This window comes from Sus scrofa, chromosome 14 (genome assembly GCF_000003025.6).
Source record: "Sus scrofa isolate TJ Tabasco breed Duroc chromosome 14, Sscrofa11.1, whole genome shotgun sequence".
Taxonomy (NCBI): domain Eukaryota; kingdom Metazoa; phylum Chordata; class Mammalia; order Artiodactyla; family Suidae; genus Sus; species Sus scrofa.
In genome coordinates, this window is record NC_010456.5 from 67,077,283 (window position 1) to 67,095,138 (window position 17,856).

The window sequence follows — 17,856 nt, forward strand, 5'->3', positions numbered from 1 at the left end:
GGCTGTGGTGTTCACCTTATAACAAATTCTAAAATTAGAAAAGACTGTAGATGGCTAAGGAGGGGGAAGAAAAACTTGATTTTGTAAAGTTAATAGGAAAAAAAAAAGGATTTCAGAAAAGCAGGGATAAATAACTGACATTAAAAGGATATATACCTTCCAAAGTGCAAAGTTACATGAGATGTGGTTGATATTTGACCCTACAGACTCAAAGTACATTGGACTGCAGAAAGTAATAACTGCTTCCTCATTTAGATTAGACAATGAGTTCTCCCTGCAAGCTGCTCACCTCTAAATAGATTGTACAGAGTAATTGAAACAACTTATACTGGGAAGTGGAGTGACTGATTCCTCAAAGTGTGAGAGCAGAGCTATGGTAACCTCTTAAGCCTGGCCTTCATCCTGTTCCTATTTAGGGAATCTGCAGGGCAGCCAGCCTGGAGTGCAGTCTGCAGTTTGCCAGCTTTATTGTTTAGACTTGAAGGCAAGGTCATATGCTCTCTTTGACAGAGGTTTATGGTCTCTCTCTAATTAGCAGCACCCTCCACCAGACAGACTGTTGGCCACATTCCAAGAACAAGGTTTGGTAGCGGCCACTGATGAAGGAGAAAACAAGGTTATTTACCCTGTGACTGTAATTCTTGGCACAGGTCCTCTTTGCAAGGAGACACGTTTTCCTTTTGTTCCAACTTGCCTTTGGAATTCTGAGTAGGGCATTAAGGGAGGAAATGCCACTATACATTTAGTAGTGTAAGCAACCCAGATGTTGCTTCAGATACTTTTTTTTCATTTATTTTAGGGCGGTATGGTTCAACAAAATAAATTACCCCCAAAGGAAAAAAAAAAAAAAAAAAAAAGACCACATATTTAGAGCGTTCCTTGCAAATGTAAATACTTGGGCACATGCCCACACACAACCTCAGAAAAGGAAGTTTAATTTGCAACATCTATAAAATAACGACAGTTTGTACATTAGGACACTTAGAAATCCCAGTGGTAAAATATGATTGGGTTTAGCTATTACTGGAGTGTTAAAGAGTACCAGGACTATATCTGTCTTGTCCTGTTCTGTCGGTTCCGTAGGACGGTGGGTTAAGCAGATAGAAATGCTTTTTGGTTGATTTAAACCAGATGCTCTGACTATTTTTGTCCTGTTTGCAGGCATTGCTGCACTGCAAAAGGCAAGACTGCCCCCCTCGGCCGTCTGCCAACAGCAGGCGCAGGAGCCTGGTCTCCACCAGCTACCTCGGCCATAAAAACCTTTCAAGTCCCCCTTATTATTCCAGGCACATTCCAAAGGGACTGAGTCACAGGGTTCATCTGGCTTTTCTCCCGCTCTGAACTGCTTGTACCAGGTGGAATACGACCTGCAACTTCAAAATGGACTCCACAATCGGTCAAAGAGCGCTTTAGGGCAAGCCCCAAATGCAAGCCTACTGTAACTTCTTCCTCCACACCTGCAGTTTGCTGGCTGTGCACCTGGAGTCCCAAGGCCGGGACCAGAGTAGAAAGGTCAAATCACAAAGTTTTTCTTTGGGGAATCCCGCAGGGCTTCTCTGTTTTCTCTGCAGGTTTGCGAAGCTCCGGGGACTGTTCAGCAGCGGGGCTAAGGCTGGGTTGGAAACTTTTCCTTTTGGCAGCACGTCCGGGAGCTCCTGGAGGCCAAGGCGGAGAGCCCAGGGGGGCTGAGGTTCTGCCGGCTTTTAAGTCAGCTCCGAGGGAAAACTCCCAGCCCCTCCTATGCGTCTGCCCAGACTCGCCAGCCGCTAGGCCCGGGGCGGGGGAGCGCGCACATCTGGCCGCCCGAAAGCAACATCTGGTACGCTAACTCCCGCACCCAGATGTTCTAGGGGCTGGGGTGGTCCAAGAACCTGAAGGGTGGGGCTATCGCGGTTGCAGCTCCTCCCTGTGGCCCAGACAATAAGGGTCCAAAAGCAGAAGAGACCCGGGGGGCTCTATAAGGGCCGGCCGGGGAATGCAGGCTTGGGAAGGGCGCCTAGAGCCGCGGCTTATGGTTGTTGTACTGGAGCCGCGCCGGGGTTCGGGGGAGGGTTGTTGGTTTGGTGGAGGGAGGCTGGAGATACAACGAGAAGCGGGGAGATTGGGTGCTGGGTCAGTGCCAACGCCTCGCCCCTCCCCTTCACCGAGTCCGCCCCACAGCGTGGGATTTTACAACCCAAGTCCCTGGGAGGTGTTGAAGGGTGGAAGGACCGGCGGGCACGTTTCCTGGGGGGAGGGGCGCGCTAATCGCGCTGGGGACTGAGAGCCAGATTCCTTCTTTCTTCTTGCCCTTGGCCCTGCGCTCAGACGCCGGCGTTTCCTCTCGCGGAGCACCTCGTCCCTGCCTCCCCTTCACCTACCCGGTAAGGCGAGGGGTGTCATCCGAAATGAGGCTGGGCCTTGCTCCTTTTCCCTTCGCCCCTCACGCCGTCTCTTAACTAGAAGAGGGAGGAGCTACAGTGCGCTCCAGACTTTTCCCAAAACCTGAGCTTCGGAGCAGCCTGCATAAGGCGGGTGGGTGAGCCCTCCTGCATTTGTTTGGGCTCTGGAGTTTTGATGTCTCGCTAAGCAACGGTGTTTGCCAAGGAGTCAGGGCTGTTTCTAAAAGCTTGCGTCTGTTGAATGCTCCAGTCTGAACAAATCGTTTCCATTCGATTTGTTTAACCAAGGCGAGGGCAGAACGTGTTCCTTCTTAAAAGTTATCCTTCATCCAAGTTGTCTTTAGATTTTGATCTAGGAGTGTCATTAACATCCCCCAGGTCATTGTGCAAATGTTTTGTGACAGTTTACAAAACCAGAGGAAGAAATATCCTAAAGGAAAAAAATTACCACCGAGAAGGAAATGGGGTTAAAAGATGTTGGTCCTTTTTCATCTGACAGCCTCAGTCTCATAGTCTCCACCAAAATAAAATGTCTATTCACAGTCTCAACAGCAGATCTCCCCCATTTGGGGAAAAGTGCATAAATGGGTTCTCTGGTCCCACCTTCATCACCAGCTGGAAATGAGTAAGCTTTAATATTTCCTTACCAAAGATTGCTGGGCTTCACAGAGAATAATCAAAAGCATATAGGATATTAAGCACCCAGGGTATAATGTTCAAATAATAGCTCTTCCATTGCTTTGTGGCAAGTTACTCTACCTCTTGGTCCCTGGTGCCTCAGTTTCACTGTTCCTAAAATGTAACTTTTACCTATAGTATAGAGGTGGTATAAGGATTTAGGGTTAATGAGATAGTGCAAATCAAGTGCCTAAGATGAAGCCCAATGCATAAGAATAATTCCATAATTGTTATTGTTACTCTTATTTTTTTTGTCTTTTAGGACCACACCTATAGCACATAGTGGTTTCCAGGCTAGGGGTCCAATCGGAGCTGTAACTGCCTACCCATGCCAGAGCCACAGCAACCCTGGATCCAAGCTGTGTCTGCAACCTACACCACAGCACAAGGCAACACCAGATCCTTAACCTACTAGCTGAGTCCAGGGATCAAACCCAGATCCTCATGGATGCTAGCCAGATTCTTTAACCACTGAGCCACAAAGGGAACTTCTATTATTGTTACTTTTTTTTTTCCTTTTGTCTTTTTAGGGCTGCATCTGCAGCATATGGAGGTTCCCAGGCTAGGAGTCTAATCAGAGCTGTAGCTGCTGGCCTATGCCAGAGCCACAGCAACGTGGGATCCGAGCGGCCTCTGCAACCTACACTACAGCTCACGGCAATGCCAGATCCTTAACCCACCGAGCAAGGTGAGGGATCGAACTCACAACCTCATGGTTCCTAGTTGGATTCGCTTCTGCTGCGACACGATGGGAACTCCTGTTATTGTTACTCTTAATGAGAGTAGGATTCATCACTAAAATAAGAGTTGTAGGCAATGAAAGTTGGAAAAGTCAGTCTTCAGAGGTAAAAATTGGCCTCCTTTAAAAGTATGAGTTTTTGGGAGTTCCCATCTTGGCTCAGCGGAAATGAGTCTGACTAGTATCCGTGAGGTCACAGGTTCGATCTATGGCCTTGCTCAGTGGGTTAAGGATCTGGCATTGCCTTGAGCTGTGATATAGGTCACAGATGCAGCTTGGATCTGGCATTGCTATGGCTGTGGTATAAGCCAGGAGCTACAGCTCTAATTCCACTCCTAGCCTAGGAACCGCCATATGCCAGGGGCACAGCCATAAAAAGAAAAAAAAAATATGAGTTTTTACATCTGTTGGATAATTAAAACCAGAACCCTCTAGTCACATCTCCAATCCTTGCCTTGGCAGTTTCTAGTCTAATTAAAAGAAATTAGATGAAATGTTAATGATACATAGGCTTTCCTCATGATGTGGCTATTAAAAAAACCCATGAAATTGAATTCTGGCTTTCCCATTATAGCCACTTCCCAGAGAAGATCACTCTTTGAGAAAACTTCACGAAGGTGACGATAATGTATCAATGGATAGGTGCAAAACAAAAAAACTTTCTTTACCTCCTCTTCCTTCTCCTGCACATCTCCTCCCTTTGCTAGTTATAGAGGAATCTGATTAGGACAGCCTCAGTATCAAATGAAAATGAGGGAACTAAGAAATTCTTTAGATGCACATCAGCACAATTCCAGGAAAGTCAGCACTATTGTGTACACGGGGCAACTGCTGGAACTTACATTAGTCTTAAATTCTCCAGGCTCAGATTCTTCCATTTTAAAGTAAAAGGACTGGACTGGCTTTTCTTTCCTGCACTACCATGTTTTAGTTTCTAAAAGTTGCTATGTCCAGGTAGTGTTTCCCATGTGTACTAGGGCCCAGAGGGAGAAGGAATGAATTTTTGAGAGGCTTTTGGCTTAAAAATGACCTTCAGTAGTGATGAGGGAGGCTGACAAAGGAACTGAGAAGAGTACTGAACTATAAAGCAAGATAAAGTACCTATAACAGGTAAATGATAATATAGGTCTATACATGCAATGGGTATATTCATATCATATACATTGGTATATGTATTTTAAATATATGAAATATGTATATATTTATTTACAATATATCTATAGCATAGATTCTATATTCATGCAGATCTCTACTTCCTTTAGTAAGTTTTTTCACTACCTGCAAAAAAGGTAGAATTTTCTCTAGCCATGACTGGTCTGACTTCAGGAGAGGAAGGGACTGGAACAGGTGTCCATGATTCTGACTGGATGAGAGAAGTGTGCCCTCTTGTGGGCCTCCTATAATGTTACCAAGAAAGTCTCCTAAGAGAGAAAGAGGAGGATGGTGACCATTCTGGTCAGGGCCCTAACCCCACTTTACCTCAAAATGTCTCCCATGCAGTTTACTCTCATCATCTTCCCTTAGAAATATTTTCCAAATAATAATGCAGTTCCCCCCTTCCCATCACCCTAGACTGCTCTCCTTCATACACCACATCCAATCTATTAGCCACTCTTGTCATCTCTAATTTATAGAGGTGGACATGGATATGGATATAGATATAGATGTATGACAAACCCCGTCGCTTGTTACTACCTCCTAAACTAGCAACCAGTCCAAACATCATTTCTTGGCAAACCTAGTGTAATAGGCTCCTAAGTATTTTTCCCACTTCCACTCTTTCACCCTACATTTCATTCTCCACAGCAGCCAAAGCAGTCCTTTTAAAATATAAATGAAATGTGTTCACTCTTTCTGCTCAACACCTTCTAATTGTCTCCCATCACATTTGGGATAAAACCCACTCTCCTAAGAATGGCCCATATGATTTGGCTCTTGTTTAATTCTCTCATCTCATCTTCTGTCACTTTCTCCTTGCTCATTCTCTCTCCAGTCACACCAGCCTTCTCACTGTTCCTCAAAAAATATCAAACAAACTCCTGCTCCAAGGTTTCTGCATTTGCTGTTTCCAATGCCTTCAACACCCAGTCTTTGCATGGTTCCCCTTGCCTCATTCAGGGTCTCTGTTCAAAGTCAGCTAAGAGAAGACCCCTGGTCACCCCATCTAGTATAGGTGCAACACAGCCATAGCTATTCTCTAACCAATCACCCTAGTTGTACCTTAAATGTTTGCCTAATTACTTGATTATTGTGTGTCTTACCTCTGGAATGTATGATCTGTGCAAATAGGAACTTGGTTGATTCTATTCATAGAACAGTCAGAAAATCTGCAGTCTAAAACAGGGCTTGTCTTATAAAAAGGCACCTAACATGTATTGTTGAATGGATCAATTAAAAGTCTTATATCTCAACCAGCAGTGGGAAACAAGGTGTCCCTCAATTAGTATAAGCTCAAAAATTTTTTTTGCTTTTCCAACCTCTCGAGTTTATTCCTCAGTGGCTCCTGCTCCATGATGGAACTTGACCATTCAGATGAAGTTTAATCCTATTTGCATATAAATATGTGAATCAGACTATATACTCACCTAGTGGGGGGGGATGGAGAAAGAAAACAAGAAACAATGTACAGTGTGGTTAACTCTATTTACCATTTTACTCAGCAAGTGTATGTACTGAAGTAAACATGAGATAGGAAACATAAATGTGCATTCTCCTCACTTCCTCTCAGTTCCTCTGTGTTCTTCATCATATAATCAACGTGCTATGCTGCGCGTTTAAAGATATGCTGATTGTCTGAACAGCCTGGCTCTCAAATGCAAAGCAATTGGGAAATGAATTTGAATCCTGAGTGCACCTCACTAGTGTGGGCAAATTACTTACCCTTTTGGTGCTTTAGTTTCCTCATCTGTGAAAAGAGCCAAAAATTGTGTCTCTTAACAAGATTATTCTTTTTTTTTTGGCTGTGCCCATGACCTGAGGAACTTCCAGGGCTAGGGAATAAACCTGCATCACAGCTGTGACTGGAGCCACAGCAGTGACAAAACTAGATTCTTAACTCACTGCACCACCAAGGGAACTCTAATAGGGTTGTTATAAGGATTAAATAAATAGTATTTGTAAATTTCTTAGAACAGTGCCTGGAACAGAGTTAGTTATGTATATTTTTTTAAGAAAACATATGTCAGGCGTTCCGTCATGGCGCAGTGGAAGCAAATCTGACGAGGAATCAGGTGGTTGTGGGTTCGATCCCTGGCCTAACGCTGTGGGTTAGGGATCTGGCATTGTCGTGAGCTGTGGTATAGGTTGCAGATGTGGCTCAGATCCTGTGGTTGCTGTGGCTGTGGTGTAGGCTGGCAGCTGTAGCTCCGATTGGACCCCTAGCCTAGGAACCTCCATATGCCTCGGATGGGGCCCTAAAAAAAAAAAAAGAAAACATGTCAAATGTTTGACTATACTTATTTTCCTGTTTCTCAATGTCTTCGTAACATAAGATACTGCTCCACTCTGATTGCCACTGGACTTTTCATTATAGTTTTACACCAGTAATTTTAGTTTTAGCACCAAGCACAATAATTATTTTACAGCCATTTCTACTCTAGCATTTATTCTTGGCCATAAATTCCATTTAGGCCAAAATACCCCAAACTTTGCAAGAAAATAATTGTACCTTCAGGGGGTCACTCACTCTATTATCGTTGAATAAAAGATGTTCCTTACTTTTTAGTTTTGTAAGCTTTTCTTGGCCAGCTTTTCTATAACATAATATTGTTATTTGGTAGCTCAGTGTCAGTCAACTCTACAGAAAAACAAATAGCAGTGCTTTTCCTTAAATCTGTGTGCCAAATCATCCCTCAGCTGGGGGAACCAGGCCAGATAATCTCTGGAAGGCTCTTTCACTCTCTTCTGTGGTTTTTGTGAAATAGCTCAGAAATGAGAGATCTGGGACTTAGCACTAGGTTAACTGTGCCTAGTTGCTCTATGAATCATGGACAACTGAGATCGCTTAAACTCCGCTTTATTATTTGGAATAGACTAGGTTCAGGTTCAGGTTCAACAAGAATAAAATCTGTTTGAAATGTGGACAGTCTGTCAATATGCTTCTAGGCTCAACATCTCACCCCTCTTTCCAAGGCCTTGACCACTCGTTCATACACATCTGCATCAGGTCCTCATAAGAAAGGACTGGTGAGGAGTTCCCGTCGTGGCGCAGCGGTTAACAAATCCGACTAGGAACCATGAGGTTGCGGGTTCGGTCCCTGCCCTTGCTCAGTGGGTTAACGATCCGGCGTTGCCGTGAGCTGTGGTGTAGGTTGCAGACGCGGCTCGGATCCAGCGTTGCTGTGGCTCTGGTGTAGGCCGGTGGCTACAGCTCCGATTCATCCCCTAGCCTGGGAACCCCCATATGCCACCGGAGCAGCCCAAGAAATAGCAACAACAAAAGACAAAAAAAAAAAAAAAAAAAAAGAAAGGACTGGTGATACCCCCTTCTAATGTTTGTTTAAATCTCTTTGAGCTTTTTCTATATGTGATACATTAATAAATACACCTCCTATAGTCTTTACCTTAGTAATAGTACATTCATACATTCACTCATTCAGTAAATATTGACTGAGGGCTTAATATATGCAAGGAATTGTGCTAGTGCTGGCCACTTGATCATCCAAGTTAAAAACCTAAGAGTTAGCTTAAATACACTCTTGACCCTTGCTCCCAACATATTAGATTAGCCACCAAACTGGTGCCAATGCCACCTTCTAAATACCTCCTGAATTTTTGTCTTCTCCATTCATTTCCCCTGTCAAGATGTTGGTAAAGCCCACTAAGCCCAGCTACTGTGGAAAGTGTAGCATGAAGTATTCTAGTCAGAAATAGAATAACTCTAGTTACCAGCTTAGAGTGATAGAGTGAAGGGGAAGAGGGAAGGAGTCAAGGGGAGAAGTGACTTGGTGAGATGCACTGTATTGCCACACTGGTTACTACTGTGTAATGATACCACAAATCACTCAGCAGGCATGGGAATTCTCTGGAAGGGTTATGGTAGAATTTTATCTCAGACTAGCCTGAGAGAGAGAAAGAAAGACATGCTGGACTTCAAGGCCTCTTCAAGGAAATAGAACTCAAAGCCTCTGGCCAAGACAAGAATTACCAGACCCTTATAACTGTCCCATCAGTCACATTGTAATGCCACCTCCCACCTTTGAGCAACCTTGCCTACTCCTTCCTGCCCCCACGAGGAAAGGTATGTGGCCCACTTCTCACCCTGCCCCTATAGGGGCCTTACAGGCCCCAACCAACCACCAAGTATATCCTAAGACCCCTCTTTCCCCAACCAGTCAGCAGGTCAGCAGGTGTATCATAAGACCTCTTCTCTCCCTGGGCTATAAAAACAGACATGACCATGCACCTGGGGTTGGCTCTCCCCGATCATCAGGAAGTTGTCCTGCTATGTTAGCAGCACCTCTTATCTCAATAAACTCCTCTTTCACTTCACCTTGCTATGAATCTGGAAAATTATTTTTTTGACCCGCATGCACAGATCATGACAAGACACAGAGAGAGACAGAGAGAGAGGAGAAGGGTGTACCTGCTGCCATCTCTCCTGGTTCCATTGGTGAAGGTTTACCCTGCAGAGAACTAAGTGCCCCCCAACTTATGGTTGTATCATCTGGCTGCGTGGTGGCTCTCAGGTGGGCAGATCTCATGCCTAAGGTGTGATACTTCATCCAACTTCAAAGGTGGAGCAGCAGCTTAGCACAAATGAGGCTCTGGTCTAGATAAAGAGAAGGAGATAGGATTTGAGAAGGTACATAAGGTTTGTGTCTCAATATAAGCAAAGACTTCGTAATTTTTCCTCCAAATTCTTGTAACTGTCTACTCAGTGGACTTTGTACCTGTCACCTTCTTCAAATTCATTCTTCACTCTGTAACTAGACAACTCTTTCAGATCCAGATCTTTTGTGAGCTCTCCCAGCCTTATACCATGGCTCACCAGGTTTCACTCTCTTCTCTGGCCTATTTTTCAGTCTTCTTATTAAAGATAATTTACCAATAAAATCAGATGGCCATTCCTCTCAAGCTCTTTGTTAGCCTTTATTGTTTTCTTTTAATGACTCAAAAATTACTGCTCTTACAATGAGACACCAACATCATCAAATGCTTTCACTGACATGTGGAATCTGAAAAAAGTACACAATGAACGAACTTCTTTGCAGAACAGATACTGACTCACAGACTTTGAAAAACTTATGGTTTCCAAAGGAGACAGTTCGGGGGGTGGGGGGATGCCCTGGGGTTGTGGGATGGAAATCCTATAAAACTGGATTGTGATGATCATTGTACAACTATAAATGTAATAAATTCATTGAGTAATAAAAACATTAATGCACTTATAGAAAATTTGGAAAATATAAAAGTATGAAAAAGGAAATAAAAATCTATTACTTTGAGGAGAAAACTTCTGTTAACATTTTGGAGTATGTTCTGGCCATATTTTACCCAGGCATATATGCATTTTTTAACTCAACGAGGCATACATTAAAAAAGAATTACCGCATTAAAGTTTATATTCAACCAAAAGTACATGTCAAAACTACTCAAATGGTTCAATCTGTGTGTGTGTGTGTTTTAGGGCTGAACCTGTGGCATATGGAAGTTCCCAGGCTAGGGGTCGAATTGGAGCTTCAGCGGCCAGCCTAATGCCACAGCCACAGCAATGCAGGATCTGAGCCACCTCTGTGACCTACACCACAGCTCATGGCAATGCTGGATGCTTAACCCACTGAGTAAGTCCAGGGTTAGAACCCACATCCTCATGGATACTAGTCAGGTCCGTTACCACTGAGCCACAGCGGGAGCTCCTCAAATTGTTCAATTTGATAAAACATGCACTTTACTATAGTTTTTCATTTCTTTGTTTATTGCCCTGTTACTTAAGCATGCATTCAAAAATGTTAAGTTTACATTTCAGAAATATAACACATTTAAAAAGCCCTCTGTAAACATAACCACTTCTCAATATATCACTTCTCAATATATTTCCTGTTTCGTTTTTTTAAAAAAATAGCTTAATAGTAAGTAAACAGGGAGTTCCCATTGTGGCTCAGTGGAAATGAACCCAACTAGTATCCATGAGGATGTGGGTTCAATCCCTGACCCTGCTCAGTGAATTAATGTTCCTGTGCTGCTGTGAGCTGTGGTGTAGGCCAGCAGCTGCAGCTCTGATTTGATCCCTAGCCTGGGAACTTCCATATGCTATACCTGTGACCCAAACAAACAAACCAATAATAAATAATTTAAAATCATAATGCAACTGTTAATATTTGTTCTAATACATTGAGAAAGTTTTAAAAGTCTAAAATTCAAGAAGCAATGAAATTAAATTGAATTCATATTAATATTATTAAAACCCTTGCATCAGGCTATCAGAGAAACAGAATCAACACCATCCTAAATTTTCTAAAACTTATTTTAAATGACCATTTCAATTAGATAAAGATTTTAGGGTGCAACTAACATCACACAAAAATGATCTTAGAAAGGCATAGTTATAATTCTGGATATTGGGGCATTTTAATATTTAGTCTTTATTTAATAATGGAAAGTCCTTGTTCCTCAAGAAAACATTAACACATTTTTAAATGAAAGTCACTGCTTGTCTAATGATTATTAGAGAACCACTTATGGTTCATTAGATAAGCACTCAAATTATTTTACTTGATTCACTTAGATAAAAAAATCTGCATGTTAGTCATGTTTCCTTTTACACATTACATTATTCTCATAAGCCTTCAATTAAAGGGTATAAATTATAGAAAGCAGAGCATAACATTCTCAACCAGTATTCCAATTATATTTAAATGATTCAAACTGTACATAACTTTTAAAATCTAAGTTTTCAAAAGTTTATTTTTAAAAACAAAACATAATCTGATTCACATGAACTACCAGTTTATTTATATTGAAGAAACTTGTCTTTTTAGTAATAAAAGCAGATTATAATTTTTTCCTGAGTCTTAGAAAAAAAACGAAATTCTGATGTATATGGTGAATCCAAGTCAGCAGTCACAAAGGCTAGCTGAAATTCTATCATCTTTCAGCCCAATGTAAGGTAAAACCACAATTATGCATAAAAAGTTCAAAAATTCAAGCTTACAATAGAAATGCCAATAAATCATAACTTAAATATCATTAATGTTGGATTCTTCTAAACTTCCCATCAGATACAACAGATGGCAAAATTCAGTAGACAGAGTTTCCAGAAAACTAAAGCTATCAGAACTATAAATAGGGAATGTATTATATACTGGAACATAGCACAAGGCCAAAGCATTAATGCTGTTAAAAAGGGAATAGGATGTGAAGTAAACATCTCTGAAATATAAAACATGAGCAGACCACAAACCAAAACATATGTCACTTTACACTTATTTATCAATCTATGTTTTTAATATTTTTATAAAGAAAACATTTATTTCTACATGATGGTAGGCAATGATTTTTTTTTCTGCCTCCCTGACTACTGTGCAATCTTCAAACCCTTTCCCAGACTGGCATTATCTCATCAAGATTTCTCCTTGGGGAGTTCCCGTCGTGGCTCAGTGGCTAACGAACCTGACTAGGAACCATGAGGTTGCGGTTTCTATCCCTGGCCTCACTCAGTGGGTTAAGGATCTGGTGTTGCCATGAGCTGTGGTGTAGGTTGCAGATGTGGCTAGGATCTGATGTAGCCGTGGCTGTTGCGTAGGCGGGCAGCTACACCTCCGATTAGACCCCTAGCCTGGGAACCTCCGTATGCTGAGAGTACAGCCCTCAAAAGACAAAAGACAAAAAAAAAAGATTTCTCCTTAAAGTTAACTTGTCCTATCTTCAACAGGTTTTTGTGTTCAGATGTTCTTATAGAGTTCTTTCCTCCTCTTCGCAGCTCAGGGCTTCTGCCAGCCTGTCCCTATCTTCAGGGTCTTGGCCTCCCTTGGATGGAGCAAGAGAAAGGCATGCCTGAGGTTCTGCATTACCTGTTTTCCACCAGCCACGTGCAGGGCACTAAGGATGGGGCTCTTTTTGCAGATGCCAGGCCACTGCTTCTAAGCCACACAAAGCTAATGGAGTTTCTCCTATCTCACAGCTTCCCTCTGCCTATTCCCAGAGGAGGCAACCACTAGCCCCATGGTTCACCTGAATCTATCTGTATGTTTCTATCACCACCCCACACAGACTCCACCTCAACAGAGTTAAAGTATGGGAACCACACACACTCCAAGTTCCTTTTCCTCATCTCTCCTTTCCCTCCCTAAACTGCAACTTTCCCTAAATTTGCCTTCTCCGCTGGAAGGTGCTGCTCTTACATCATATCCTACTTCTGTGCAAAGTGACCTTTGCCCTTTCTCTTCCCTGGGACCACAATGGCCGCATGGCTGCAGAGGAACCCAATTTAGGGGAGGAATTAAAACAATATATCAGTTCAGGATCTTCTAGATAAACCTCACTATGCTACAGTAAATGGTATCCAATGTTCTTGATAACTTTACAGTTCTCAAAACACTTTCTTATCTGTTATCTCACTACTGTCATATTACAACAGGATGGTTGGGTTCCCAAAAAACAGACTCTAAGATTGCATGCAAGAAATTTCTGGGGGTGAGTGCTCTTAGGAACAGCATCTGCAAAGGATTGAAGGAAACAAGACTGAGCAGATAGAGAGGTTGAGCTGTGCTGCTAGAACAGTGGGCTCTGCCAATCTCATGAGGAGCTTTGGAGTTGGGATAGCCTTTCATATTTTTCCCATATTGAGGCAAGAGGGCTTGTGCTTTAGAGCTCTGAAATGACGGTCATTGGATCGGAGCTGCTTCCTAGGAAGAGGACATGACCTTGGCTAGGGCAGCTGCTTTCAGCTGTAAGCAATTTTCTAGAGGGACTAAGATGAAAACAGTTAGCTGACAAGTCCCAGGCAGCTGGGCAGTGAGTGCTGGAGGGGGTCTTGGGACACATCACTGCACCCACTGTAGTTAACCAAAACTGAACTTACTTCCTGCCTCTACTCCATATTTTATGCATGAGAACCTGGGGCACGGAGAGAGTAACTAGATCAAGTTCCCAGAGCCTATGAGCAACATATTTTATTTCATTTGGCCTGCAAAATAATTCTATCAGGTATATCTTGTTAACCCTTTTCTGTGGACAAGGCCACTGAGACTCGGGAAGTTTAAATGATTCCTCCAAGTATTCAAGGCCAGCAAATGGTAGAACAAAGATCCAGATCATCTAACTTCAAGTCTGTGCTTTCTGTGTCTCACATACTGACTGGATCACGCTAAAGTTGCTTGGAATAAAGAAATTTTAGGACTGGGAGAGACTTCAGCAAGCAGCCCAACCCACTCCTTTCTCAGAGAGGTAAAGTAGCTTGGTAAATTGTTCAGGGAAATGAGGCTGGTGAATAACATCTCTGGGCCTCAGTCTTCTTATCTATTAAATGGAATGAGTTGCCCACCTACAGAGTGGTTTTAAGATTCAAATAAGATAATGGATGCAAAATAAACTTGAAACTGACTAAAATGGTACCAAAGTGTCAGTGTTTAGCCCTTTAGATATTATGTTGTGGGTAAGAAGGGACTTCCAGCTGTTAAGAGCAGATGCAGGCTAGTAGAGGAGATGCAGGCTAGTAGAGTAGAATGTAACATTTTAAGTTTGGGGGATGTTTGCACAGAAAATGAGTCTATGACTTAATAAATTCTATTAGTTCAGATTCCTGTTAAAGGTGGGCAGGTTTCTAGAAAAACAAAAATGAAAACAAAACAAAAGCACTTATTTGGTGGCAGGTTTTGATTAGAAGGTACAGTCTAGGAAGTATTTGTTGTGAATAATTCTGACCGATATTCAGAATTCAAAATCACATAACTTCCTATTCTCAGATAAAAAATAGCACAGCTTAGTTTGCTTTGGTGTAAAGGAAACATCAAAGTTCCTTCCTCTGAACTTTGGAACTGTTTGTGACATAAAAACAAAAGATCCAAATATTTTTGTGCTTTCTATTGTCAGGCAGGCTGAGTTCCTAAAACACCACAATTTAACAAATTTAGGTTATTTGGCTTCTTTATAGTCACAACTTCTGCTGTACCAGTTCTTAGCATGGAACTTGGAATTTTCTCTTCTAGAAAAGTTACAGGTGAATTTATTTTCCACATTTTTTTTTTTAAATGACTACACCTGTGGCAAATGGAAGTTCCCAGGTTAGAGGCTGAATTGGAGCTTTAGCCATAGGCCTACACCACAGCCATGGCAACACTGGATCCTTAACCCCACTGAGGCCAGGAATCGCACCTGCATCCTCATGGACACCATGTTGGGTTCTTAACCCACTGAGCCACAATGGGGACTCTTATTTTCCACATTTTTAATATCACGAGATAGAAAATTCTAGTCATAAGTTTGTTTATAACAATAACAATGCTATCTTTTTAAAGGACAAGATGAATGTTATCTATTGCTGCATAACAAATCACCCCAAAACTTAAAATAAACTTCATAACAGTAATTGTGTATTATCTTTCACAGCTTCTCTAGGTCAGGAATTCTAACAGTTTCGATAGGTGGTTCTGGCTTGGAGGGTTCTCTCAGGAGGTTGTAGCGAGATGTCAGCTGAAGCCTTGTGAAGACTTGACGCATCATGGAGGATCCGTTTCCAAGGGGTCATTCACATGGCTGGTAAGGTGGTGCTCTCTACTGATGGAAGACCTCAGTTCCTTTCCACGTGAACTCTGTAGTGCTGCTTAAGTGTTCTACGAGTGTAGCAATTGGCTTCCCCCAGACTGAGCAACCCAAGAGAACAAGGGGGGAGTTCCCGTCGTGGCGCAGTGGTTAACGAATCCGACTAGGAACCATGAGGTTGCGGGTTCGGTCCCTGCCCTTGCTCAGTGGGTTAACGATCCGGTGTTGCCGTGAGCTGTGGTGTAGATTGCAGACGCTGCTCGGATCCTGCGTTGCTGTGGCTCTGGCATAGGCTGGCGGCCACAGCTCCGATTAGACCCCTAGCCTGGGAACCTCCATATGCCGCGGGAGCGGCCCAAGAAATAGCAAAAGGACAAAAAAAAAAAAAAAAAACAGAAAACATAACACAGAGCAGCCCTCAGCCCTGATCCACTGTGGGAGGAGACTGCCCAAAGACATAAATACAAGGAAGTGAGGATCACAGGGGACAGTCTTGGGAGCTGTAGTTGGCTGATGTGTGAATTCCTGTCATTTAAATTATTATTATTATTATTATTTTGCTTTTTAGGGCCACACCTACAGCATGTGGAGGTTCCCAGGCTAGGGGTCAAGTCGGAGCTACAGCTGCCAGCCTATGCCACAGCCATAGCAACATCAGATCCTAGCCACATCTGCGACCTATACCACAGCTCACAGCAATGCTGGATCCTTAACCCACTGAGCAAAGCCAGTGTTTGAACCCACAGTCTCGTGGTTCCTAGTTGGATTTGTTTTTGCTGTGCCACAACGGGCACTCCCTTCCATTTAAATTATAATGAATCAAAAACATGTAATGAGAGGTCTAATAGCTCTCCTTACCTATCTCCAGAGGAAGAAAAATGCCAGCAGAGCTGAGAGAGATTCAATATGGAAAATCCAAATCCTCCAAGGTCATTTACACTCAGATCCTCATTCAGATGGAGCTGAGTGATCCATCTGGTTGCCTCCTCCACCCTCTGAAATGGAGCTGATCCACCCTTGGAATTCCCATCTAAATGTTAACGTGGTTATTTGATTTAAAGGCAAGTAGGCTTAGCCAGCAATGGGAAAAATCAACTGTGGTGCTTCTACTTCAAGCACTCATGTGTTGAGAAATGCTTCTCTCCAACTTTGCCAGAGCCATCATACCATGAACACATCTTATGTCAAAGGCTTTAGGTGGGTTTTGAGAAGGCTACATGCTCAAAATATCTGACTCTCCACACCCAAATTTCATCTCTGATCTCCAGTTGGATGGCTAAAGATATCTTAAATATGTCATATCTAAAACAGAACTCTTAATTTCCACCATCCAATACTCAAATCCTGTTCTTCCCATCTTAATAAATGTTACCTACTACCACCATTCACCCAGTGGCTCAGGCAACTAACCTAAAGAACGTCCTTGAGTCCTCCTTTTCCTCAACCCCTCAATCTAATTCATCCATGCATTTTATTAATTCTCCTCCAAAGCCTATCTCATTCGTCTACTTGCCCATTCCTAACACCATTATCACCACCATCACCAAAACAACCCTAAACAAAGTTGTCTCTACTTGAATGAAGCAACAATCTTCTAAATGGGGTCCTCATTTTCACTACTGGAGTTCTCTCCTTTCCATTTTCCATTCAACAAGCAGTGTTGTATCCCAGGAAGCCAGAAGACAGCACCACGTCACTGAGTAGCTGAGGTGTGACTATCAGAGAGCTCACCTCCTTCCCAGTTTTAGCCAAAGTACCACCAATATCTGCACCATATTTTTAAAAAATTTTATTGGAGTATAGTACATCACATTGTACTAGCACATCATCTTTTGTCTTGTACTCTCATTTAGGATTGGAAATGGGCATGTGGACTCATTCTGTTCAGTTGAAATCACTGTAAGGAAAACTTGTGACCTCAGAAAACTGAAGTAGATTTAACTATAGTTTACATATTACAATATTTATCTTAGTTTTTTTCGTTGCCCTACAGTTAATGATGTTTGGTGAGAAGATATGTATGGATATATTCCACAGGGCATCAACTTTTTAACCAAGCCAAACCTTAATTCCCCAGGGCACAGAAACCACTGGTGGAATGACAGTTGTAGATGGAGGTAGGAATCAATCAGTAACATTATAAGTAAATAAGAAAAGACAAGCTCTGAATATGTATGAAAAATAAAGAAACCACATGAAAACGATAGTAGATGTAGATTGTTAGTCAAACAGGTATGGTGTGTTCTTTTTGAAAAAGGATTTAAGGGTGTATGAGTTTATGCTTATTGTTCTGGGGGATCAAGGGCCAGAAGGTCATCTTGACCAAGAAGAAAGTCATATGAGTCATGAAAAGCTCAA

The 17,856-nt window shown here is 42.4% G+C and overlaps 1 long non-coding RNA gene across 3 annotated transcripts in view; it reads left to right on the plus strand.

Annotated features, from left to right (window-relative positions):
* The window catches only part of LOC102164693, a 35,675-nt gene continuing 19,644 nt past the window's right edge, over positions 1,826-17,856 (plus strand). For 2 of the 3 annotated variants that reach the window (XR_001300990.2, XR_307585.3), the window contains exons 1-2: positions 1,826-2,363; positions 15,346-15,495. This is a non-coding gene — a long non-coding RNA (uncharacterized LOC102164693). The remainder of the gene's footprint in view (positions 2,364-15,345; positions 15,496-17,856) is intronic. The other variant, XR_307586.3, reaches the window with a different exon arrangement.